This window comes from Odontomachus brunneus, unplaced genomic scaffold (genome assembly GCF_010583005.1).
Source record: "Odontomachus brunneus isolate Ranch 3 - 2012 unplaced genomic scaffold, Obru_v1 Obru_scaffold_002, whole genome shotgun sequence".
Lineage (NCBI taxonomy): Eukaryota > Metazoa > Arthropoda > Insecta > Hymenoptera > Formicidae > Odontomachus > Odontomachus brunneus.
The window spans coordinates 3,653,450-3,668,856 of record NW_022639452.1 but is presented as its reverse complement, the minus strand read 5'-3'; positions in this window follow the sequence as shown (position 1 = coordinate 3,668,856).

The following is a 15,407-nucleotide window of genomic DNA, read 5'->3' as shown; positions in this document are numbered from 1 at the left end:
AGTTTACGTTACATATACTATAATATCGAGTAAAATTTCCTTAAAAAGGACGTTTTGAAATGTAATTTAGATACGATAAAGAAGAGCAACACAGACACATACACACATATTCACACGGACGCACTCACACACAAACACTATTCTACGGTGAAAGTATGATAATTTTCCATTTCTAATGGTTTTTGTTTCATATACACACAGGTATATACACATACATACACATTAGTTCCTGAATAATCTGTTAAAGCCGTTAGTGCTGTTTATTTGAACAGATGTGAATGAACTAAACATGTGTATATATACACTAGGCGTGTGTGTGTGTACATGCATATATACATTAATATGAAATTAATTAACGCCTCTAACTCATTATCAGCGATTTATCTACATATACGGAATGCTACTTTTTTTACCTACACTTTTAGATTTTTCATAGCACTCAGACATCTCCTTAACATTACAATTATTAATACTACAGTTATTAATACTACAATTATTAAAATGACGGGTTTATAATTTTTCATAAAAATTGTTCAAATTTATTTAGCGATGCATTTTATATTTTTTGGCATTGAATAAAACTAAAAAGAATAAATAAGTATTTTTTTTTCCACTATATATTTTTTCAAAAACTTGTTATTTTGATAGCTTTGAAATAATTTACATAACATAATGTCTAAAATCGAGACCTAAAACGTCTGAGACATGTTAAAAACGTCTTTCAGATGTCGGAATGTAAGATGTGTCTAAGACGTCTTTAAGATGTCTTTAAAATGTCTTATGTCCCGATTTTAGACGTTATATTGTATGGGAAGTCGTTAATTCTAATGTTAAGTTTGAAACATCTCAAGTAGACAGGTGTATGTAAATTTGGCAGGGACTTCACTAGTCAATTTGTAAACGTTACCTCCCTTATGAGTGGTTCTTATAGTATTCATATTTATCACGTAGAATAAGAAATAGAAATATGAAAAGATTCGAGAAAGATAATTAAATTGTTCACGAAGTGTTATGCTGTGTAAAACGTAATATAACAGGTTGAGTGCTGTGTAAGACGTAATATAACAAGCAAAAGTGTCACTTTTGGTAAAAATGTTGCCGTATCAATATAACATAAAATCTCAATTTTTTACTTACAAAGAAAATATAATTCAGGATCAGATACAGGTACTATATAAAATGATATTTATAACATTTTTTCTTGTATTTTGTGAAGCGTGGATGATATCGAGATGCATTAACATACGTAAATTCAACAAGCATGCAATTCTGCACAAGCATTTGCAATTCTGCGAAGCTAAATAGGAAAAACCTGCAAATCCCGAAATCCGGTAATAATCACGGTTCTGACATCCCCTTAATGGCGGTAGCACGGCCGATCGTCCGTTTTCTCGTTTACTTTGCGTCGCTGATCTAGTTTCGGCTGGACATGTGATTCGTGTTCTCTGATATTTTACATTACGCGCGACGCGACGCGCGGAACTAAATATATGTTTCATAGGTGGACAGGAACGCAGATTAATAAGATTCGATTATTATCGCGTGGTATAACGCACCATACCGTTTGTCCACGTGAACGACGCATACGTTATTATAGAATATTTAAGAGACGCCTTCGAGACTCGATACGCAATCATCGACTATATAACACGCTGTCAATCATATGTAATTTCATATGCCGGTACGCCTACCTGCCAACTGTCCGCGTGTGTGTCTCGATTATGCGTCCATCTGGAGCATTGTCGAACGGCCTACGATACAGAGAACACACAAGTGTGTTCTCGCGATGCGTAGCCAGTAGTTTTAGAACGTCAAATATTCTGGCATAACAAATATTGATCGCGACACTGACATGATTATCACAACTATGAGAAATAACGTCACATTGGATTATAGAATGAAGTAATACCGGTATTTAAGACGCGACTAATACTCCGTTGCAAGCGCACGCGATTGTGAGGAATTTCTCATTAAATGCAACGTCTTTACAGCGGCAGCGTCTACGTGATCCAGGAATATTCTTCGACACTTTTATTACAGCGCGGCGGTTGAGTCACAGTGAAAAATGAAGGCATCAACGCGGCAGAGCAATACGACGCAGAAAAATATTTCAGAATGTCGACGTCGGTATCAAAGAACGTTTAAGACTGCTTAATTCTCCTCACCCGGTGACGGTACCGGCAGCTGCTGTGGCGGATACGCCGCGCAGGAAACGCTGACAACCCTTTACTAATGTTCGCAATTCCTTATTCCGCAGGGACCATTTATAAAACGCCACGAGCTGCTTGTCCACCGAGATCCCGGGATAATTTGTTTGGAATTTGGTCTGGAGATTACGGAAAGTGTAACGCCTTGATTAATACCGCGACGAGATTCGAGAGGTGAATCGAGACTGGATTATGAAGAGTTCTCGCGGCGAACATCGATTGTGCACGCTTGATTTGACTGCCTCTCAGCTTTCTCTGCTCTTTCTCGTCCCCCTTTTTAACCGTAATAATTCGGTGCCGTTGTCAAAGTCTACATTACATCTCGAGCGGCGTGTTGGATTTCATTTTAAAAAATTGCTTTTCAACGTCGTACGATTTCGAGAAACGCGGATATAGCCGTTAAAATAATTTTCTACAAAGAGCACAGAAAATAATATGACGGACCTCGTATGTTAAGAACGGCGGAATTTCTCCTACGTTGGAAAATTACTGTAATTTTAATACAAATGATATACCATTTCATCGATATCCATTTAGAAGATCGTTTGGCTCGCGATCTGCTCATGGGCTCTCCTACGTAGTGTATACTTTATGGCCCGGAAAATTGAAATTTTACTCTGATATAACATTACGGAAACGCGGTTCTACATTTAAGAATTGTTATGATATTCGCTAGATCATTAAATGTAGCAAGAATTATACGAAGCAAAAATAAATTATAAAGGAACTTCCGGCTGCTAACTATATGCAATATAAAAATTGATATTTTTGCTTCGCCGACGCGCGAATAATTCTTTTAAATTATTACGACGACGTGATGAAGATATTTTTATTTAGGTAAAAAGTTTATATCCTAAAGTCGGTTATTTTTTTGGGAAATATATGTGTAAAGCGCATATTAAATTATTTTAATTTTTATACTTTTACCCGTATTGAAATTTACATTTAAGAACGTTAGAGAACATTTAAAAGATGAAAAATAGCACAATTGTGTGTTAAACAATAGATTTAAATTTTAATTATATATAATAAAATGAGACTATACAAAAGTAAAAAGAACACGAAGAAAAATAATTTTGCTCTTTTAGCAAAATCGCCGTTGCTACTGCATATTCGTAGTGACATGAAAAAAATTTAGTTGGTGTAACTAATTTTACAAATTATTCGTTATCAGAGTAGAAATAGTTTCGTTGCCAGGATAGAAAAATTTTGTTAAGTGTATTTGTCCTAAGAATCACGTTACTTTGCTATTGATGCAAAATAAGAGAAATGTATCCTTAGCAAATCTATTTGCTATCGGAGCAAAACTGCAACTGCTTATATAAATCCATCATGGTTCTTATAGCAAAATAATTTGTAGAACCAGCAAATTATATTCAGCAAATAGTGATTAGTATTCTTAGTAAATCTTTTTGCTATCCATATAATAACGAAAAGATTTCTGCCAGACCAGCAGAAAATTGGCTGGGCCAGCAAATTATTTTTCTCTGTGAAGACATTAGCAAATTCAAAATTGGACTTACAGCCTAAGGAATTTTTTTTTTTTACTCAAGACACAATTTAGCATTTGTGAAATTCTAAATTTTGATTTGGGCAAATAGCAGTGCAAAGAATCGTCCTCGTTTTGTGTTGGGAATCAGTGCGAGTGTTTACTGTTATGCATGTACTACATTGTATGATAACGCTTTGTGAGCATAGAAAATATACGCTCACCATTGCGCGTTGAAGTCCGCCGACAAAACCCACCGCTGTATCCTGAACTGCATCGCTCGGCATCCGGAACTCCAGCCTCCATCCAGTCTCCTGCATCGTCCTACGTTGATTGCACTTCACTTCACCACACTAGCGACATTATTAATATTCATGCTTTAACGGCGCTTAACGAATATTTCGATGAAAAGTTTCCATTAATCCCGAAACGGAATTTAAGAATTCGATTAACGAAAAACGAAATTGATAGTTACCGAATCGTTTAATGAAATTCTGTATATTGCTGTGCAATGAATTGTAACATGTTTGTGCGCGCGGTATACAGTAAATTTGGACATTTCAGAAACACCCTCATGAATTGCATGTGTAAATAATTGTGAACTGGAAACCGATTGCAAATTTACTCAACGCCATACGCGATTGAAATAGCATGAAATTTTCACGTCCTAGAATTTCCCAATATCTTAACGAAAACAACTCCATGTGATACTGTTGCGAGAACTATTTTTAAAACATTATATTGATATCTTTATTTATTTCTTTAAAAAATTTTTTAACTTATTTTTTCGTTTTTTTAAACTAGAATTGTCCTTTAAAAACAAAAATTAAAAATTTAAACTAAACTTAGACTAAAAAATTTTTTCGAGACGCAAAGATGACTTGTAAACAAACAAAAAACTTTAGTCTTACATTTTGTACATATTTTTTCATAATTATTTATAGTACTATGTCTTGCGTGATATTATTTACATATCATATTGAAAAATTCTATATTAAAAACATTGGATTAGGAAATATCATATCGAGAAATAAAAATGTTAGTTAAAAAATAAGAAATCTGTATTTTTTTGTAAAAGTGAAAATCTCGCAAAATTAACGTGTCCGCGAGTCGAGTGCTATAATGAATATGACATGTGTGTAAAAATTCCAAATTAGAGTAAATCATATTAATCTAAACTCTTATTTTTTAAACATCCACAGTCAATTAACTCATCACCTTACATTTTATATTTTTGTACTTTTCTCACTGATCGCAGTATCTGAAAGGACCACTTTCTGCTACGAAATCTAAAACAAAGAAAAAACAATTTGTCGGTTAGATTCGGATTTTAACGCAAATGGGTTCCGGCTTTTGACCACAAAGGGTTAAAAGGGAAATACAGAGAGTTTGTGAACCTACCTTTGAGTCGACCCTATTCGGTCTGAACCGGATGTTTCGGTATACTGGCCACATCCATCGAAGCTAACTTCCTTCGAAATGCGCGCGCGACCGCAAACTCTGCCAGAAACAAAGCGCTGCTTTTCTAATTAGTTATAGTCAAGAATATAGAGATATCCGGTATTCGGATGTGAGAGAAGAGAATTTGGAATGTAAAAAGAGAATGCGTAATTAATTTTTAAATCAAAAATAGTTATTGTAATTATTAAATCAGTTATTTTTAAATCAAAAATAGTTATTGTAATTATTCTTGAAATTTCTATTCCATCAAGATTTCCATCAAAGTTATACTACTCACAAAGATCTCAGTGATACAAAAGCGTACGCAAACTATCATAATTTGTCTCTCACATATACTATGATAAATTTGGCAAAGTTGGAAATAACGGACGATGCTCTCTGTCTCGTTCGCTCTTGCATCAAAGACTGTTATCGTGAGTCACATACCAATGTGTGTTGTTTCGAAGATCGCGCAGAAAGTCTCGCGATTTACGACACGTCAAGTTGCACGCGCGCTTGGAAACACCGTTACATACATATACATATTAATAATCAGGAAATAATCACTAAAACTATATTATCTTAGAAACTCTCGAGTTAAAATTTTAATTCTACATGAATCATGCAAATTTTGAACTGAAAGGATCAATAAAAAATCTCGAGATGTAATACTACACAGGCTGTTGTCTTACCTTAAGGCTCCTATTTCTTCGTCACGATCATCTTGATTTATGACGTCAAAAGATAGACGTTAAAAATTCTCGCAAGATACGTTGAAATAAAAAAGATACACCTATAAAATGATACTTGCTATCAAAAGAGTGGATTTGTAAAATAATTCATTTTTTCTTGCATTAAGTGATGAATAACCGTAAAATTAACGTAATAGAATCACGAGGAAACATAAATTAAAAAGATAGATTGGGTCTATTTTTCTATTTCAACATATTTTGCAAGAATTTTCAAAGCGTTTTTACTCACTTCTGACGTCACTAATTAAGAGTTCCATAGCGAAAAACTAATATTCTTAATTATATAAAAAAGGAGTATTATTAATTAACACATCCTTTTGGCATCTTAATGTAGCACATTGTGGTCGTTTTCGCCCTCCCTTATTTAAATTATATAAAAATGCTAATCGAAATTCATAAAAAATTATAAATATATTTGTTTGTAGGATAATATTATGTAAAGAAGTGATCGCAAATCTCCACATAAGTATTTCATTTTACTGCAAATGTAAAAAGATACACAATAAAAAATATGAGTTTCCACATAAATTTACAACTTTTCCGAAAATAGATTGAAATAATTAATACTTTAGACTTTTCTTGTCAATATTTAAACTTTTAAGAGAAAAACATTACATATTTTAACTTGTCAAAAAGTATAATTATTTGAGTATAAAAATACATTATTTTTTCCGTCAAGAGGCGAATAAAATCGTTAATAATTACAAGTTTTTGCGATATTATGTAATTTATTATAATGCAGATTTCATTAAAATTATTACAATGATTATTATAGCTGAAACTCTGTTTTCTTGTGACTAGAGTTTGACGATACAAAAACTTTGATCACGCCTAATATAGCCAGAAATAAATAAAGCTACTTACTTAAATCTCTTCTTATATATATTATATATTAAGGTAAAGAACTCTCCCCTCCTGAGAAATATAATAAAAAATCATTTTTATTTTACATCTTTATTTTATACTTTGACATTTTTCTTAATATGACACTCTCTAAAATAAAAAACAATTCCAAAACATTTTTGTCTTTTATTTATATGATAGGTAATTGAAGTAGCGTAACCATTTAAATTTAATATTCATTTCTTTTGGTACAGTAAACAAAAATCCTTATTCCACCAACCAAGAATCTCAAAATTGAAAATCGGTGGAGATCAAGCATGACGTCAGCGTACTAGGCTAAAGTTAAAGCCACAAATTCCAGAACTTGTAATAGGAGAGACCTGGCCCTAAGTGCCCTATATCTTAGGATTTCGAAGTTAGAACTTCTCAGGCAACTAATTGCTGTGACTGACTGTATAAACATGATAGAGGTAACTTTCTTCTGTGTATTAATGTGCGCCACGACTGTTAAACGTATATTTTGTTTGATAATAATCAAAATACGAACATGCAGCAACATAACCATTTTGTTATAAGACCATCTTAACTTTAATTGCCCAGTAACGCAGGATAAAAAAGCTACGTTATAAAATATATATTCTGATCAATAGTTTCAGAATCTTCGCGAAAAATCTTCACAGCTTTCCTTAATTATAGGTCAACTTTATCTCGTTCGCCTATATGTTCGATTTCAATCACTTTATGAATGAAAATTGCATTTATTACTAGAAATAGTATATTACTTGCAAGAAATTGTATTCCAATTAGTAATACATCGCTTAATTTTATTCAGTTACGATCGAGAATATTAATAGAAAATTTCGGGAGGCTCGAAAATTTACTTTGCTATTACCAGACCAGTTTTTTTTTCTATTTTTTAACTATAATATTATTCCAATTTTAATGAAACTCAGGAAAAAGTATTTATATATCAAAAAGACCATTTTCCATTATTCCTCTCAAGATAAATATTAAAAAAAAAGCACACGAGCAACATACCCCTCGGACCATTTAGCCTTGGTCTCCTCTACTCACAAATCAGCATTCATAGTTGAAAATTAATTATGATCTTTGATTGAGTGCATAATTAATCACAGATTCGTCTTTTTACATAAACCGTTATTCGGCTGTTTAAACCAGAGCTCGGAATTAGTTACCCATTTCGGCCGATTCTCGGGAACTACGCCTTCTATCTTCCCCTTGCCGCGAGCGGGCCTCAAAAGTGACGGTCGAACATCTAAGCTTGAAGCCGCGACTGGCCGCGGCCGTCATTTTTGTAGCCCGCTCGCGGCAAGGGGAAGATAGAAGATGTAGCTCCCGAGAATCGGCCGAAATGGGCAACTAATTCCGAACTCTGGTTTAAACTATCGGAATTATCGGAACATAAGATACATAATATAACGGCAGATGACAATAGGACTTGCAATTCGTTCCTTCTTATCTCTTTTAAATCTTAAAATTCCATCGAAACCTTCATCGTCAATAATAAAATAATAACAAGAGGACTATAAAGGAAAAAAAATTGTTTAATTTATTCATTTCCTCACTAATTTTTACCAAATTATTTAATATTTGCGTGTAGCGCACGTATTCTACTTGCAAGTAAATTGAATAATGAATATATTGTTTATTAAAATTAAAAATAAAAATTAAGTGCAGGTAGACGATGATTAAATATTAAATAATTTACATAAGTCTTTCGTTTTTTTTTTTTAATGACAATTTCAAGCATTAAAGAACAATTGTCTGCATAGTGCTATACCTCGAGATCCATCATTGATTCTTCAAGTTCGTTGAGATTTGCAAAGTTAACATAAAATCCAAATTTAGACCCAGGAATATTAATTTTGTCTCAGTCGGTCGAATAATCTATGGACTTTAAACCTCTCAAGTCCGCGTAGACACATATATCTTTTTCTCAATATTTCGATCTCGCGGTTCAGGTAACCGAGGAACGTACAATGTCCTAAGCACCGCGGCTTATCGTGCGGCAAATGTGGGCACACGGTGAATGTAGACTGCAGAATGGCTATAGGAATGATACGAAAGGGAGCGAGGCCTGGATGAAGCAAGACCGTCCCATGGGCCGCTATTCCGCCGAGTATTGAAATATTTCCGATGGAATTCCCATAAAGCGTGCGGTTAGGATACGAATGAATGAACGGTTTGCACCCACCCGCTCACTCGTCGTCGCTAGGGATTCATAATTCTTTCGGAAAACTTTTTACTGTCATTTTGCCACCTGCCGAGTGCCATTCTCACCTGAAATAAAGGCCGCGGAGCGTGCTCGGACCTATTGTTCGCCGCTGTCGAAACGCTTATCGATCCGGCACGTAGAAATGTGCAAACGCGACCCTCGTCGATAGGCCGACCTTCTCCGTTCGTTCGCCTGCATCGAGTGTGCCTGCGCTGCAATCTGCGACACGACGCTCGGTGTTTACGTTAGCGCCCAGCGACGGTTTGCGCAAAGCAATTTGTCAGCGCGATGACAAGGGAGGTACGTTGCGAGCTTCGTCCGAGTCTGCGGCGCGAAGTTGGGCCGCCGACGACGACGACGACGACGTCGTCACCAAGTTGTGACTCTTCCGAACTGACGTTCTTCAGAGCTGTTTCCTTTTTTTTTTTCGTCGTCGTGCGAAGAAGGTCGCGTTCTAGTTTCCGCGAGAGTAACGAGCGCCCTCGGTAAAGACTCTCGTTAATTTATTCAAAATGTAATCGAGTTTCCGAGAACGAAGTTCGGTGACTTGGTTTACAGGAGTAGTTGTCCCGGCCAAGTTTCGAGCGAGTCCAGGAGAGATTCGTTCGGGAGTTCGTTCTTGCATCTCTCGGGAAACTGCGATATTGCAGCGCGCCCATTCCCAAAAATAGATTGTGAGGCGTCCGCGCGATCACGCAGTCGGCACATTAGCCGACATTTTTCGGCGCACCGAACCACTCCCCAACATATCATCCTGATCGATCATAAAAGTGTTCGCGGAAGTTCCGCAACTATTACGTACTTCGAAAGAACATTTCCGTGGACATCGTGCGGCTAAATTGTTTCTACCGCGAGACAGCCCGTCGTGGCCATTGTCAATTTGTCCGACAGTGCAGATCGCCGACAGATCGTGTACCTTCGATTTTTATCGGATTCCGCGGTCCCGCCCGATGATTGCAATTTTAATCAATGTACCATCCGGCATCCGTCAGCGAAACAAACTGTCTGCCTGGCTGCCTGCCTGCCTGCGTGCCGTCTGTCCGTGCGAACGAGCGAGTGCGCCATCCTCGATTAAGATAATCGCATTGATTGTTTACAGGCCAAACTCCGGATGGCAGAAATTAATTCGATTCGAAATCGGAAGGTCCGCAGATTGCGCGCGAGCAAAAAATACGCGAGATCATTAAACGAGCGAAACGTTCGGGCGCCATGAAATGAACGATAATGTAATCAGCCTACGAGGATCGAACGCACGATCGGCCGAATGCGCGTCGTGTTTTGCGAAGATTGGAAATTCCGTTAAAAGGACATGTCCTGATGATCGATTTTGTACGGTACATCGGGCACGAAGCGTCGGTCTCGTTTGTTCGTTCTAAAATTTTCCTCCCGTGTCGCGTTAATCATCACTGAGCTCTTGTCAAAGCGTCTTGTTACGACGTCTTGTCCCGATCTCGACCATGTTGAGTTTCTATCGTTATTACGTTCGACATAGAAAATTTCTTGGGATCTAATCGGAATTGTTCGGTTCCATAAAGTATGCAGACATATCATATATGTACAGAGGATTGCATATATACCTACTCCCTAGCCACGTCCTAATCGCGAGTTACTAAAAATTTTCGACCTAACGCATTCGTTTTTAGATCAAGGGTCGTAACTGTTGATTATTGGAAGAAACGACAACGATAAAATCTATTACATGGCAACGTTAATCCGGTTTAATAACAACCGTAGTTAGTGATTTAATTTGGAGTATATTTTTAGACTTAAAAAACTTAAATTTAGACTTAAAAGACTTAAATTTTAGACTTAAAAGAATACACCAGTCGGATGCAAGAGCTCACTAACTATAGTTGTTATTAAAACGAATTAACGTTACAATGTAATAGAACTCATCGTTGCCGTTTCTTCGAATAATCAACAGTCACGACTATCTAGAAACAAATGCGTTAGGTCGAACATTTTTAATAACTCTCGATTAGGAACGCGGCTCGGGAATGACTAGTAGACACACGGAGAAAAATAATTTTGCTCTTTTAACAAAATCGTCGTTGCTACTGCATATTCGTAGTAACATCAAAAAAATTTAGTTGACATAACTAATTTTATAAATTATTCGTTATCAGAGCAGAAATAGTTTCGTTGCCAGGATAGAAAAAATTTGTTAAGTATATTTGTCCTAAGAATCGCGTTAATTTGCTATTGATACAAAATAATGTATCCTTAGAAAATTTATTTGCTATCGAAGCAAAACTGCAACTGCTTATATAAATCCATCATGGTTCTTACAGCAAAATAATTTGTAGATTCAGCAAATTATATCCAGCAAATAGTGATTAGTACTCTTAGCAAATCTTGTTGCCATATAATAACGAAAAGATCTTGCTAGACCAGCAGAAAATTTGCTGGGCCAGCAAATTATTTTTCTCCATGCTTCTTGTAGCTAATATTTCAAAAACACTGGTTTTAAGAACAAACATTTTTTATGACAACTTTCAGGGTTATGAATCTTCAAAGCTGCAATACTGCATTAGAATTACCCAAAGTGTACCACATAGAGGTAGTTCAGTCGGTTTTACACCTTGTTTTCTGTGTGTGTGTCAGCAGAGATAAGGACTCTCTCCCGTAGTATTTCATGACTCCAAACCCTCTTTGCTGACACGCACACACAAAGAGGTGTAAATCCGACCGAACTAGCTCCACGTAGTATACCTTGGGTAATGCTAATGCCTGCGGTATTGAAGCTTTGAAGACTCATAACTCTGAAAATTTTCATCAAAAAAAGATTTATAATCAGTGTTTTAGAAACATCTTAACGTCAGCTATAAAAATATGCTAGGAAAAGATAAGGATTTCTATTTCAAATTTTAATATTGACTTTGATAACGTTTCTCGATGTCTAAGATAAAATAAATATCAACGTTTGATAGCTTCTTTTAAAGAATCTTCTGTTACTTTTGTTTCAAAATAAATTTTAAAAATAAATCATAATTTTCTGGGATAATTAGCTGTTCTGGAACTTTTTGCGAGTTTTGTATACATATACCGGATGTTTCAGACCACCCGTACACCCCATTTAGAAACGAGGGAAGTGGTTATTTTGTAAAATGTTTCAGACAAAAATAATAAAATTCAACAGACATACGCTTTTTCTTATACACGTATAAAATTGGATATTTTTATATACATGTGTATGTTCTACAATGTGCAAATTATATATACATATATATATATGTGTGTGTGTGTGTGTGTGTGTGTGTGTGCATGTATTGCATATGCATGTTATATAAATGTATTCGATATATATTAGGTATGTAGTATGTAGTATGTAGTATGTAGTATATACATATACATATATACACATACATGCAGGGTGCGGCGCCAAAATCCGGACAAAATTCAATTTGAAATTCTCGCTGTTCTATAGCACTGGTAGATGTCGCGATTAGCGTTCAAATTTTTTTAAATAACTTTTTAAAAAACAACGAGTAATGCTTAAAATTTTTTGAATTTTACTCAAGGATATATCCTTGCTAACATACATCAAGGTAATCAAAGTCATGGGGGAGCTGGGTTCCTTATTTGTTATTTTTATTGAGTTTTCTATGTGAGACCGTATCGAAATTGTAAACGCAAGTGTCGCAATTGCGTAGGAAAAACTATCCCGACCTCACCGCCTCGGTGAACGCGTGATGTGTTAGTTCGTCCAATTTCACCGAGAATATTCCCTTATTCGTCGACGAGTAATACTCTCATCGCGAGAGCCCGCGATGTAATTTTCCCGTATGATTTATGGCGGCTATAATGACCGAACGAAGGTCATGATCCCGACGAGATCTTCTGGAATCGATCGAAGTCCGAGAGGTGAGCCGGTGCCTATACTCTCGGATTAAGGTAAAGCGGAAAACCGTATTCACTTCTTCAACGGGCTTAATTTACTCGCGTCATCGCACATTAGTCCAAAATGAGACCGAAGATCTTTGCAATGCACTATTTAAAGCGGTGTCAAAGGGTCTTTTACTTTTGGACACCCAAAAAGATAGATTACATCTAGAAATTTTTTATGCACAATCTCTGAAACGTAACAATATTCAACTTATATAATATATTGTATAATTATAAAGGAATATTAAAAATATAATAGTTTTTGTCAAATTTATAATTATAATTATAATTATAATTTATAATTATAATTATAATATAAAATATTTTGTATATTATTGTATATAATGTATAAAAGTAGAGTAATATTATAAATAGTAATATTAAAAGTAATATTATATAATATAATATATAATATTATATATATATAGAATTATAATTATAATATGTAATTATAATTAATAATTTATAAAATTTATAAAAACTTTAAGTGTTTTTTAACTATGTTTTCACCGCCGTGCAAGATTTCTCAAAGACTACCGATTGATTTCAAACTTCCCAAGTATCTTCAATAGATACATATCGAGGACATACTTTTTGGATTTTATAAAAAATTAAAAATTAACAGAACGGTGCGGTGTATAAAACAGAAGTTGCTATTTTGTTTTTTATGTTGAAAAAAACACTTGTTTACATAACGGACAGGAAAAGATACTAAACATTATAAAAAAAAAATTATCAGAAAAGAATACTAAACATTATCATAATTAATGTTGAGCACTTTCAAGATGATACTTTGAGGTATATATTTAAGATATAGGATAAAAATAATTAATTATGGATATCCCTTGTCATTAACATGCTAGAGGAAAACCAGATTTTTTATATAACCAGCATTGTAATTAAATTTTTTGCTAGTTTTAATGATTCTAAAAGAGCACTGGACAATTAAAACTGTAAACAACTGCCACTGGTTGTAGGAAAGCCAGGTTTTTCCAGAGTAATTAAGGGAGATCAATAATTGAGTGTCAACAATAGGCTATTTTACTCTATATATATATATTAAGAAAGTACACTAAAAAAAGTTTAGTTAGTTCATATAGAATTTTAGATGTTAAAATTTATCGCTAAATTTATCGCTATTTTTTGTATCTGTTAGAGAATTGTTTGCAAAACAACAACAATAGAATTCACAGCGGTATCATGTAACATATCTGGCAATATTTGCAAGCAACTTTAAGTTAGTATGAAGATTATACATTCGTTTGTCTTTCGTTGCTAATCTTTCTTATCTACTACAATTTTTATAAAAATTGTAACTGGTTTTAATTTGATCGAGCATCACGTACAGACTTCTTTGCAAATAATTCAGATAGAAATTCTATATGTCATCTATATTAATTAAATACAAAACATATGCAGTATCATAGTATTTGTTATTCATTTAACTATCTTAACTAATTTTTCGTATTTAATAATTTTTGCCATGATTGCAAGATCATTTTTTGAGTACATGTGGAAAATTAAAGTCAATCGATTTAATAGTTTTCGAGTAATTTTACATGCACGGAAAAAAAATTTGTTTGTAATAAACAAACCAACGCATTCTGATTGAAAGATCCATAATTTCTATAGAGGGAAGAAAAGGTGAGGCTCTTATTACCTTATTAAAGGAGGGTACTTTTAGATGATTTGGGGATTGCAAATTTCCTATTTTTTCCTTCGTATTTTTTCCCGTAGAATTAAAAAATCGACTTTAAAATTAAAGTAAAGGGCTAAGTAAAGAGAAAAATAGTTATAGACATTTAAACGTTGATTTTCCTTGAAAATCATGCATTTTCCAATACTGCCATCTTAAATATCTTTGATCTTTTTAGAGGTATTAAATCTCACGTTACATAGGAGACTTATTTTCTCAAAACTTGATAATGATATAAGAATACACTCTAAGCAGCAGAGAAAAAACAGCAGTCAATTAGCCGAAATGGGCAACTAATTTCGAGCTCTGCCTTAAGCGGAGCGATTTGAGCGGCGAAAGCTACTATATGCTCAAGAAAAGGCTCCTTATATGCTTTCGTTTATTAATGCCCGGTATAATCCTGAAAAAACTGGATTACAAAATCACTTTTGTACTATTTTGATAATTAATATTTTTTTAATTGACTGCTGCTTTTTCTCGATATACGAAATACAATATATCTCGAAATATGAAGGAAAAAAATAGGAAATTTGCGTTCACCTAGCGGTCCCCAAATCGCCTAAAAGTCATACCTTCCTTTGATTCTAAAAACCAAAAATTCTTGTCAGCTTTTCCTTCAACCAAAACGCGTTAAAGATTTTAAACACATTTCCGAGCAACCATTATATTTGTAATAATCTTTCATACAACTTACACAATACGTATACCATTTTACTTACACAATAAGTGTACCAAGACTATAAGTATGTGTTGCAGAATTTCTCTAGAAAGAATCTCTGAATGTAGCTTGTTTTTTTCAGGCGCTCAAGGGTAAAAGGCCCCTTAATCTCGCGACGTCGCTCGGCTGCGCGATTCTGTC